This window comes from Anabrus simplex, chromosome 1 (assembly GCF_040414725.1).
Source record: "Anabrus simplex isolate iqAnaSimp1 chromosome 1, ASM4041472v1, whole genome shotgun sequence".
Lineage (NCBI taxonomy): Eukaryota > Metazoa > Arthropoda > Insecta > Orthoptera > Tettigoniidae > Anabrus > Anabrus simplex.
This window is the reverse complement of record NC_090265.1, coordinates 224603462-224616021: the sequence shown is the minus strand read 5'-3', so window position 1 is coordinate 224616021 and position 12560 is coordinate 224603462. Positions and strand designations below refer to the sequence as shown.

Here is a 12560-nt window from a genome sequence, read left to right as displayed (position 1 = left end):
ATTTAAGAATCAGTACAGATCCACTAGTGCTATGTAAAGTTTTCACTGAAACGTACGTATTTCCTGGCGTCTTTCATATGTATAAACAAACTTTCAGGTGGAGAGGAAAACAAAACTAGTTCTATTTCTTATTGTTCCGTTAGACAATACACTAAACGTAAGTTACACAACTCGAACGCATGGCGTACCGGTACCTAAAGTCTCGCCCGATGAGAGTGTCGATCAGTCAGTAGTGGCCGATCGCAATTTGACGAGTAGTGAGAGATTAGATGTCAACCAGTTCTCACGGTGGGAGATAATTAAGGATAAAAATTAGTTCGCGCTATAAAATTTCCTGTGGAAGTTTATCTTATTCGTAGCCGTTTATTATCGGTACCGGTACCAAAATTTCTCAGGCGAGCATGCATGTGGTAAACAGTTACGGTAAATCCCTTGTGTTGTTTCTTTCTTGTCGGAAAACACGCTGATAGAATCTTTTGATCAAGGTAAAGTTATTCACATTATTTCTGGTGTTCACTGTGCTTTCATTAAACTGAATGGTATTTCCAAATTAGAATTGTGAGCAGGTATAGCATAAAAACTCGCCCGTCTTCAGTAATCTATATATATATATATAAAATAAAGAGTTTTGTCTGTACATTGCTCAGAATTTGAAAAGAATGGTATTTCTGTATCGGCCATGTCCACAGTAACAAGGAAATACAATTTTTTTTACTTTTCCGTAATTTCTGTCTGTCTGTCTGTCTGTCTGTCTGTCTGTCTGTCTGTCTGTCTGTATGTATGTATGTATGTACACGAATCACTAGAAAACGGCTGAAGGGAATTTAATAAAAATCGGTATGCAAAGTCGGGGAATAAGTCGCTATAATCTAGGCCATAAATAATTGTATTCACGCTGATTGAAATGGTAGTTTAGGGGAAGGCCTAAAATTTAATTTTCAAATATTTATGTTATTAGTGGTTCTTATCTTAATGAAAATTAGTATGCAAAATTGGGAAATAAGTCGCTACAATCTAGGCTATAAATAATTTTGTTCACGCTGAGTGAAATGGTAGTTTTGGGGAAGGCCAAAAATTTAATTCTTAAATATTCACGTTATTAGTGGTAAAGTCTCATTGAAAATGTGTATGCAAAGTCGGAGAATGAGCCACTAAAATCTAGGCTATACATAATTTTATACACGGTCAGTGAAATGGTAGTTTGGGGAAAGGCCTAAAATTTAATTCTCAAATATTTATATTATTAGTAGTCTTATCGATAAATACTACATAACGAAAGTTATATAGAATTAAATTTCCGACTAATTATGTCTTATACATTTTTACCGTACCGGCTATGATAACACAGATATTCATGAATTAGTATTTTTGTTGCTAAGTCCATATCAACTCCGAGCCACGAGAAAATGGGTTAACATAATTTAATGAAAATCGTTATATAGAGACGGGGAATAAGAAACTACAGTCTAAGCTATAAACAATTTTATTCAAACTAGATTAAAATGTAGTTTAGGGGAAGGCGCCTAAAATTTAATTTTTAAATACCTATGTTGTTGGTGTCCTATCGAAAAGTACTACAGAACAAAAGTTACAGAGAATACAGTTTCCGATCATGTATATTTTATTCAGTTTTACCGTACCGACTATGATACGAGTCGTATTTCAAAGTATGAAGAAAATTAAATGTGAAGGCCTACAATATCGAAAGCGCATAACATTGGTGAACAATAACATTACATTGACCATTGTTTGTGGCGGTGTTCTTTGTCTCATATGCTGCCTCTCAACTCCGATAGATGGGATTACTGCTGCGTACCGAGTATAATAGCCTGACTGATTACTGGCGGAAAATAGCCGGGGAGTTAGAAAACTTTCTTCTTTAGCATGCCATTCCTCTGGTTCATACATTTTCTGATACAGCTGGTACGTAACAAACCGGTTCATCATAGTATTCCAGTTGTTCGATCCCCACTCTGACGCGCTGTTTTGAATGAACAGTGTGCATACTTACGGCAGAGGCTCACTTTAGTAGTAGTAGTAGTAGTAGTAGTATGGTCTGGTCTAGAATAACAATTTAGGCCTATTTCAAATTATAGCACCACAATTCACTAAATGACTCAAAATTCTACCCTGAAAAGAGCCGTTTCTTAAGCTTCTTCCTCTTGATTTTTATTAAATTCTACATTCATTTTATTCCAAATTAGCAGTGAAGAGTGGGTTTCTCCTCTGACTTGGAGGAGAAATTTGCCTCTAAGTCAGATAGATTTTTCCGCCGCCAGTGTATTAAATTGATATTTACCGACTCATCGTGTAGTCCTAGGAAACAGATTAGTAAAAGGGCATGGGTTTTGCCCTGGGTGTCTCCACTATTCGACCTCTTCCCCGCCGAAAAGAAGATGAAATGTGTTAACGGATCACGGCTGTCTGCGGCTTGGTCATCCCAGCTCTGGAACTTTGGACTGTAATATCGGTAGCTTAGACCTGTTCGTTAAAAGTGAGAAAATGTGTGGTTTGTGATTTGATCGCGTATTTCATATGAAAGCATTGCTTTTAAATGCGCCATTCCTACTGACGTCATTGTAATGTTTGTTAATTTCAGTTGGGAAAACCAGTAAGACACTCTTTCTGAGGATGTAAAAAGGCAGGTGGAGAGTGAGTGTCTACCATTAAAATGAAAGCTTCCCAACCTGATGGTATGCTAGCGAAGTGCATTACTGTGAAAATTCCCTAACTCAGTCTTCATAAGAGAAAATATGTTTGGTGATATCGCCGTCGCGTTTCTAGGGTAACGTTAAGAGCTTTGCAATTTAATACATTCTTGCTCACAACGGGTACACTACCTAACCTAGAATTATGTTTAAAGCAGTCTTCTCGGTACAGGTCATGAAGGCCCTGGGAGGGGTGGAAGGTAAAGGTTTCCACTATCCGTAATCTCGGCACTTGATGGGGTAGAGTGGTTAGCTCTACGTCCGGCTGCCATTTCCTCCAGGAATTAACCTGGCAGAGTGAATCTCAGGGCCATATGCACCTCCGGAAGTGGAAATCTCATTTCTTAAATTTTACGACTTCCTGACGGGGATTCGAACCCACGTCCTTCCGGGCGAACCGAGCACGCCTTTACCGCCTCGGCCAGGCAGCCCCCTAGAATTCTTTTTACAATGTAGAATTCCGTAGCGAAGCACGGGTACATCAGCTAGTTCAGAATAAAGTGAAATTTCAGTAGCAGTGAAATAGCTCACTCATGTTTCATTTAACAATGTTTCCCTGAACTCTTTAACAGCTCCTTTCCTCTCAGGATGATAACAAGGTCCAAAACACAGTATGCCCACATGCGTTTTATAATGAATGACTGTTCATATTCTTATAGGCCTACATTCCTTACTTTGAGCCTGATCCCGGCTCAAGTTTTACCAGCTGTTTTGTATTCGTTCGTAATCTGCTTACTCTCCATGGTCGGTTTTTCCCTCGGACTCAGCGAGGGATCCCACCTCTACCGCCTCAAGGGCAGTGTCCTGGAGCTTTAGACTCTGGCTCGAGGGATACAACTGGGGAGGATGACCAATACCTCGCCCAGGCGGCATCACCTGCTATGCTGAACAGGGGTCTTGTGGGGGGATGGGAAGTTTGGAAGGGATAGACAAGGAAGAGGAAAGGAAGCGGCCGTGGCCTTAAGTTAGGTACCATCCCGGCATTTGCCTGGAAGAGAAGTGGGAAACCACGGAAAACCACTTCCAGGATGGCTGAGGAAGGAATCGAACCCCTCTCTACTCAGTTGACCTCCCGAGGCTGAGTTGACCCCGTTCCAGCCCTCGTAGTACCACTTTTCGAATTTTATGGCAGCCGGGAATCGAACCCGGGCCTCTGAGGGTGGCAGCTAATCACACTAACCATTACACCACAGAGGCGGACTGTTTTGTATTACTTATTCAAAATACAATTGCACTTGGGTGGGGCGCGCTAGTGTTTGGAGGACAGCGGGGTGACATATTTGATATTACCGTCTGAACAAGATGAATTTTACAGGAGAATTTGTGACTGCCTCAAATGCAAAAATAATATGACAAATTCAGAATAGAATGTGTGTTGATTGTTTCGGGGTTAGCCGGGCTGAGTGACTCAGACGATGAAGGCGCTGGCCTTCTAACCCCAATTTGGCAGGTTCGATCCTGGTTCAGTCCGGTGGTATTTGAAGGTGCTCAAATACGACAGCCTCGTGTCGGTAGATTTACTGGCACGTAAAAGAACTCCTGCGGGACTAAATTCCGGCATCTCGGCGTCTCCGAAGACCATAAAAGTAGTTAGTGGGACGTAAAGCAAATAAAATTATTATTATTATTATTATTATTATTATTATTATTATTATTATTATTATTATTATTATTATTATTATTATTATTATTATTCCTGGGTTAGCGGCTTTTTTTTAAATCAAGATTGAAAACAGAACGTTAGAGCGAAAATAACCATCGTGTCACCAAGGACTGATCGACTTTTACTGCCACATTTCTTTAATGGCGTGAAGAAGACCTTTCACATTACGCGACACGCCGTGTCTTGCTGCCGTTGACTCAGTGGCGCACACAGCTAAATGCATGCTTTCACACTGTACGGTTTTTTAAATCGTACGACAGCTTTCGAGCAGCTGTAGAGGGGATAACGCGATGGTATCTAGACACATGTTACCCGTATTAGTATCGTAGTGTTTTATTTTTTACTTTGTTGTTAAAATGTTCAGTGCATTGCTTTTTAGGATTTATGGTTGGTTTTGTAAAATGGCTGACGTAGATTCTGAAATTGTGATTACTCTGGTCCAAGCCAGACCTGCGCGGTGGGACAAAACTTCAAACATTTATACAGTAGTGGCTATTGGGAATTAGAACGGAGGGTAAGGGGGGTAGGCAAACATGTACAGACAACAATACCCGGGTTTGTGAGATATAGCGGCGGCGGCGGGGTATATACATCTAAACTTTTAAAAAGGCTACAAAGTGGTAAGTTCGTTAGAGAGGCAAAGGTTGACAGACTACCAACTTAAGTGCGTTAATAATATTTTTTTATCCTTTATTTTATATTTTGATTCAATGCTAGACAATAAAAGCTTCATCAAAGGAGTAATTTTACACGTGTACCAAAAATAAATACAAGTACTGTGTGATAACACAATTAAAAATCCTTTAGTATTTCACTACATACTACGAAGCTAATACACTAAAGAGACTTTTATTTTCGCTACTATTTGCTTTACGTCGCACCGACACAGATATGTCTTATGGCGACGATGGGATAGGAAAGGTCTAGGAATGGGAAGGAAGCGGCCGTGGCCTTAATTAAGATACAGCCCCAGCATTTGCCTGGTGTGAAAATGGGAAACCACCGAAAACCATCTTCAGGGCTGCCGACAGTGGGATTCGAACCCACTATCTCCCGATTACTGGATACTGGCCGCACTTAAGCGACTGCAGCTATCGAGCTCGGTACTAAAGAGACTGCCAGACTCACGAATGCGCGCGACAGGTGGGTGAATCATACCTCAGTCTCCATGACCTTAACAAAAAAAAAACACCGGGTGAGTTGGCCGTGCGGTTAGGGGCGCGCAGCTGTGAGCTTGCGTCTGGGAGATAGTGGGTTCGAACCGCACTGTTGGCAGCCCTGAAGATAGTTTTCCGCGGTTTCCCATTTCCACACCAGACAAATTCCTAGGCCTATCTTATCCTATCGTCACTATAAGACCTCTCTCTGTCGGTGCGACGTAAAACAAATTGTAAAAAAATATAAATCTATATACCCCTGCCACCCTTCCTCACGCACGTGCAAAGTCTCCACTACTTGCTGTGGCGCTATACAAATCGGTTAGCCGCAACGAACTTTTTTTTTTTTTTTTTTTTTTTTTTTGCGTATTTCCGCTAATAAGTTTGTTGATAATAAAATAAAATATAAGGAAGTATTAACTGATAAGACAACAGGGCTTTTAATGTTTGAATATTTCTTTACTTACAGTATAAACGTACCATCTAAAGTGGGGGGAACAGTATTTCAGACCTATTCATGAAAATGGTGATGTGAATGCGGACTTGGAATTTTGCCATTTGTGTTGGGAAAACTACATTCATAAAGCAATAATCAACATCAACACAAGGAAAATTCATAAATACAGTAGGCCTGTGTAACAAAATACAGTAAATGTCGAAGGCCTAATGGGCTGTAGCGCCATAGTTCTTTGTAATAATAATAATAATAATAATAATAATAATAATAATCTCGCTGTGAAGGAGTGTTTGTTCATACATAATTTCATTTAATGAGATTAAAAACCGGCAATACAGCAGTACAGGTAAAGCAACTCAAATTTTATAGAAAATAGACAAGACCAAATTTAAAATTGTATTTCGCAGTACTTTTAGCAGGATAATATTAAAAAGCGGGATATGTTAAATATTTCCGTTACTTTATGCGAACCGCAGGATAGAGTGTTTAAAGAAAGGAGTGTCTTGCATAAAGCAGGACATCTGGTTATCCTAATCTAAAGTTTGCAAAACTGGAATTTTTTGATACCATAATGGTTGTTGTTATAATTATGCTGAAGAATCCGAAGTGACACCGTCTCTGTTGCCATAAACACTCTCATTATCACCACCACCAACATCATAACATAATGGCGTGTATACGGGGATGCCTGGTGCAGGTGTTGCGAAATAACCACCTACAGTCGACCTGCCATTCTGTGAGGATGAGTTCTTATGCTGAAGACGGCACAGTCCAGCCCCCAAACTAGAAGAAAACAACATATGAACCAACCATCCCAGTCTATCTACATGAATACCAGCTGGATGATATGGAAGTCATAGGATTTTTTTAAATTTGCTATTTGCTATACGTCGCACCGACACAGATAGGTCTTATGGCGACGATGGGACAGGAAAGGGCTAGGACTGGGAAGGAAGCGGCCGTGGCCTTAATTAAGGTACAGCTCCAGCATTTGCCTAATGTGAAACCATGGGAAACCATATTCAGGGCTGCCGACAGTGGGGTTCTAACCCACTATCTCCCGAATACTGGATACTGGCCGCACTTAAGCGACTGCAGCTATCGAGCTCGGTAGTAATAGGATTAATGGTTGGCACTAGGGGAACCATTCCTCCCTTTTTCGTCCAGTTCTGCAAATCATTTAACCTCAATCATGCATTAATAAAATAAATTGCAGTGACTGCCTTGAAATATTTCGTCCAAATACCAAAGAACCATGTCTCCCAAACTTTTTAATGCAACAACATACATTATGTCAAATGTGCTAACCAACTTACAATTACGAGGGTCGAGTCATAAGTCATGGCAACTATTTTTTTCTCGCGAACAGATGGCAACACGGAAAATCTAAAATATGCATTTGGAAATATAGGGTATGTAGTTATGCATAGTGCCTGAAGACAAATTCTGACTTCAGGGGATTCTCGTAGGTAAGTGACAAAACACAGGTCATTGGTAAACATTGTTTTCTTATGGTATATGCAGCAAATACAAAAGACTATTTACAAAGGACAGGTCTCCACTGGTTACAGACCTTCGAAATAATCACCCAAGGTTTCCACTGTGCGTTGCCAGCAGTAGGACAGGCGCTGAATACCATTCGCTGCATGTGAATCGCTAACGTGTGACTCGGCAGTTGATACTCTACCCCGTTTGAACGTCTCCACCCACCTCACCACTGTTCTATAGGGCATGGCATGCACATATAATGCTTCCCGCAGCTCTGCATGGCATTGGCGTGCATTTCTGCCGCGGAGAACTGCTATTTTAATATACGATCGTTGTTCCTGCTTGTTGACTTCCATTTTTTGACGCTCTCACTCACATACTGAACTTGGGGACATACTTAGACCCACACTGCTGTTTACATACACCATCTAGTGGCATCATACGCAAGTACATACCGTACGTTTCCAAGTGCATATCGTAGATTTTCCGTGTTGTCTTCTGTTCGCGAGAAAAAAGATAGTTGCCATGACTTATGACTCGACCTACGTTTTTTTCAATATTCATCTCGTCTTTTTGTATACTTTGTCCTCAGGGGTGATCACCAGATGGGGGAAGTCGAAATAAATAAACCAATGAAGGTTATAAACCGCCACCCACCGGGGAATCGAACCCGGGAGTCCTTGGGTCAAAGACCAGCGTGCTAACCATTTAGCCATGGAGCCAGATACCACCACCATGACTAAGAACATCTACGATTGAAGGTTTTAAACGCTGTCGCGGAAGTTGTGTTAAATGAAATATCCGCTCACGCGTTGTCTCGCATGCACTTCTGTCGTTTAGCTGACCTTGATTACTTCCCTAGGAAGTTCATGAAGTTAAGGGCTTCATTCCTGACCCGGTCGATTGTCTGGAAAAAACGGTGTAGATTTACATTTTTGATTCCCGTCTTTTCATAGGCTTTGGACTACTTAAATAGTTAAGATATCCATAAACTTTTTAGGCGTGTTTAAAAAGTGTATAAAAACTTCGTCCTTTCTTTCTTTCTTTCTTTCTTTCTTTCTTTCTTTCTTTCTTTCTTTCTTTCTTTCTTTCTTAATTCGTTTACCCTCCAGGGTTGGTTTTTCCCTCGGACTTAGCGAGGGATTCCACCTCAACCACCTCAAGGGCAGTATCCTGGAGAGTGAGACTTTGGGTCGAGCAATACAACTGGGGAGTAGGACCAGTACCTCGTCCAGGCAGCCTCACCTTCTATGCTGAACAGGGGCCTTGTGGAGGAATGGGAATATCGGAAGGGATAGACAAGAAAGAGGATGGCTGAGAGGGAATAGAAACCCCCCCCCCCCGCTCTACTCAGTTGACTTCCCCAGGCTAAGTGGACCCCGTTCCAGCCCTCGTACTTCAAACTTTTGTGGCAAAGCAGGAATCGAACCCGAGCCTCCGAGGGTGGCAGCTGATCACACTAACCACTACACCACAGAGGCGTACACCTTACTTTCTTACTAGAAATATTTTTCTTAAATATTTACATTTTATTTAAAAATACACAGTAGGCCTACATTCAGGTCAAGCATCAGTGCATACCTAACGGGACGGGACTCATGGGACTACGTTTTATCGAGTTTATTTCACATTTAGTACTAATGAGATCGCTCTGAGACTTCTGATGTTGCCTGTATCTTCGTCCCTCTTTAATGTGTTCTCGATTCTCTCTTCCAACCTTCGTTATGCATTTTTAATTATCATTCCATCAAAATTTAACTGAGATCTCATGTGCGGTGCGCGAAGGCGGAATTTCCCATTTCCTTCTTCAAGCGAAGCATTACGTCTCTGATTCTGGTATCAGTTCCAGAGCAGCGAGTCATTCGAGCGGAATATTGACAACATTCCATTTGAGCGGATACTTCACTTAGCTCACTTCTCATACAATCATGTCGACAACCTTTTTACTTCTTTCGGCCCATTTTCACACCAGTCAAATGCTGGGGGTTGTACCTTAATTAAGGCCACGGCCGCTTCCTTCCCACTCCTAGCCCTTTCCTATCCCATCGTCGTCATAAAACCTACCTGTGTCGGTGCGACGTAAAGCCACTAGCAAATTTTTTTTAAGAAAACTTCTTTCGGAAGGTACTAGTTATACCGAGAGGGCCACCAGCCCCTTACGATTTAGTTGTATGCACCCTGTCGCGTTTACTACAGTTCTGAAATACATCGGTCTCTCTCCCTAAACCGTGAAAATACAACGAGATGTGTCGTTACGTGCTAAAAATCAGCAGGAATCGTGAGGACCACTATTAATTCATTCTGAGTACCCCGAATGAACCCCTAAAACGAGCACAGGTACGAAGAATATGTACCTTACAAGAGGAGGTGCACACACAGACCAGGAACAGGTATTATATAGGCTGGAAACTCTGCGCTGCATGCCAAGCCTCGCATTAGCTCACTTGGCAGAGGTGCAGTGTGAGTTGTGATAATGGACGGTGCTCGATCTTTTGGTTTTTTTGTTGTTTTTTTTGTTTTTTTTACAGCCAGTCAACTGGGTTGTAGTAAGGTTGTAGCATACTTGATAGCTTCCAAAGATGATTTGTTTATTTGCCCCTGAAAAGGGCCATTGGTAGGGTGGGCATATGGCATGGAGCTGGGTTAGAAGTGGCTAGGATACATGTGGCAGGATTTCAGTTACCTACGTCTTTTAACACAGCACCTGCTCAAACTGATGATGTCCGTGGTCGATACAGAGCTGCGTGTGATGTTGTATGGACTGTCTGTACGTTGCAACATCTTCGGCGTAAGGGATCGGCATGTCTTGGTGTTGAGCTGTCTAAGGTGACCAGGACTGCTCGGCTCCTGCGCATGCACCAGTTGTTTTACATGCTCCAAAGAAAAAAAATATGCAGGGTCCTACGATCGGGCGATCTGACGGACCTGTGGGCAGGGCCTCCCCTTTCCTATACATTTATCAGGACGTGTAGTATGGAGATGGTTCCGGACGACCACCGCCGCGTGCGGTGGAGCTCCGTGATGTTCAGACCACATTCTGCAACGATCAATGAGTGACATGTTCCAAGAACGGTGGTAGTTCATCTTGGAGAAACCGCAGATAGTATTCTCCCGTCAGTGGTCCCTTAAAGTAATAGGGACCAATGAGGTGATCACACACGTTACTATCCATAGGTTCACACTCCACTATACCTGAAAAGCTGCCTGTCGTACCCAATGAGGATTATCCACACTCCAGTAATGCATATTATGTTGATTAACAGTTCCATTTGTTTTGAACAGCGCTTCATCCATAAATAATATGGTCGCTAAAAAGGCAGGATCACTGTCCACATTCTGTAGGGTCCATTGACAGAATGCCACCCAGGCTTCGAAATCATGACCATGGAGCTCCTAGTGTAAGTGCAGATGGTACGGGTAAAACCGCTGGGTAAGCAATATCCGAGTAACAGATGTCCGGCTGACGTTCTTCTCCTGTGCAATGGCCCGTGTGTTAGTGTGGGAATTATACCGGATAGCGTCCAACACAACCTCTTCATTGTGAGCAGACGTCACGGGATGATCTTGAACAGGCCGTGTCTTTCCCAGGGATGCAGTAGCCCGCAGACGTCTTTCCACACTCCGAAATTTCATACCTGTCGGTTGTCGTCTATCCGGATAGCGTTCTTGATACAGGCGTTGTGCTTGATATGCATTCTAGTTTCTCCATAGATGAGTGACATATCCACATACTCGTCGCTGGAATACACCACGAGGCAGTGCATAAGCTTTGTGTTGTGCTGTGTTGTGACTTTCGCCTCGAAGGAGGGGAGTTCACGCAGCTACATACTTACTTGCCATCGCATGTTGTTATCGTTCCAATAGGGCACACTTTACCCTGCCTGTGGTCTACGAAGCTTGGAAAATGTACGACGTAGCTAATTGTATGTCTGTATCCTAGCCACAGACCATCACTTCCTCATCCTCGTCCAACCCAGCTCAGTACCCTATGCCACGATACATACGGCCCTTTACAGGGCCAAATAAACAAATCAGTCTGTGGAAGCTATCATGTATGCAATCTTACCACGTCACAGACAATTGGTGGCAAATTAAAAATAAACAAAAAACGTGTGGAATTCAAACCTTCGAGCACCGTCTACTACCATAACTCCCACCACACCTCTGCCAAGTGAGCTAATGCGAGGCTTGGCATGCAGCGCGCAGTTTCCAACCAATACAATACCCGTTCCTGATCAGTGTGAGCACCTTCCTGTTGTAAGGTACGTGTTCTTCGTATCTGTGTTCGTTTTATGGGTTCATTCGAGGTATCCATTATGAATTAATAATGGCGCTCACGATTCCTGCTGTCTTCTAGCCCGTATCCACACATCTCGTTATATTACCCCGGTTTAGGGAGAGGGGAAAATGTATTTCAGAATTGCAGTAAAATGGCGAGATGCATAAAACTGAATCGCAAGGGGCTGGTGAACCATCCGGTATATATATTTGTAAAATGCTCGTCCTTGCTGTTACAGGATCATTAATGACTAAAAAAGTTTCAATTGTCCTTATTAGTTTTCTCATAAGTAATGAATACATGCCATACGTCTTGAAATCCTTGTTTCGCGCTTCTTTTATTATTTCTGTTAATTGTTCTGAAGGAAGCAAGGCAAAGTATATTATTTCATCATGTATGAAGTAATTATGCCAAGGTGGAGACTTGTACTGTAGATACTTCTGAACGAAGTATCTCGGGGTATTATGGGAAAATTCCCCCCCCCCCCCTCATCCACTTCATGTCGATTGGACATCACATAAAGCGGATAATTACAGGCCAGTCAGCTTGACACGTGTAGCATATAATCTCTGAAAAAATATTCTTATCTGGGGCGTAACGTTAGGGCCTGCAATGCAAACGGGCCCGGGCCTTTAAGGGGACCCCCAGACTCCTTACGATAACGAATAATCCCTTTGTTTTATATGACAGTCTATTGCACTACGTTTACCTGCTACAATTAAATTTATATTACTTATTCATAAGTGTTTACGTTTTATTTGGAGGGTGGAATTTTTATTTTGGTAGGTGGGCCCATATCGTTCGTTAC

General features: G+C 42.2%; 1 protein-coding gene across 4 annotated transcripts in view; it reads left to right on the top strand.

Moving 5' to 3' along the window:
• Positions 1 to 12560, top strand: part of LOC136861679 (solute carrier organic anion transporter family member 74D) — a 287694-nt gene that overhangs the window by 53840 nt on the left and 221294 nt on the right. The window lies entirely within an intron of this gene.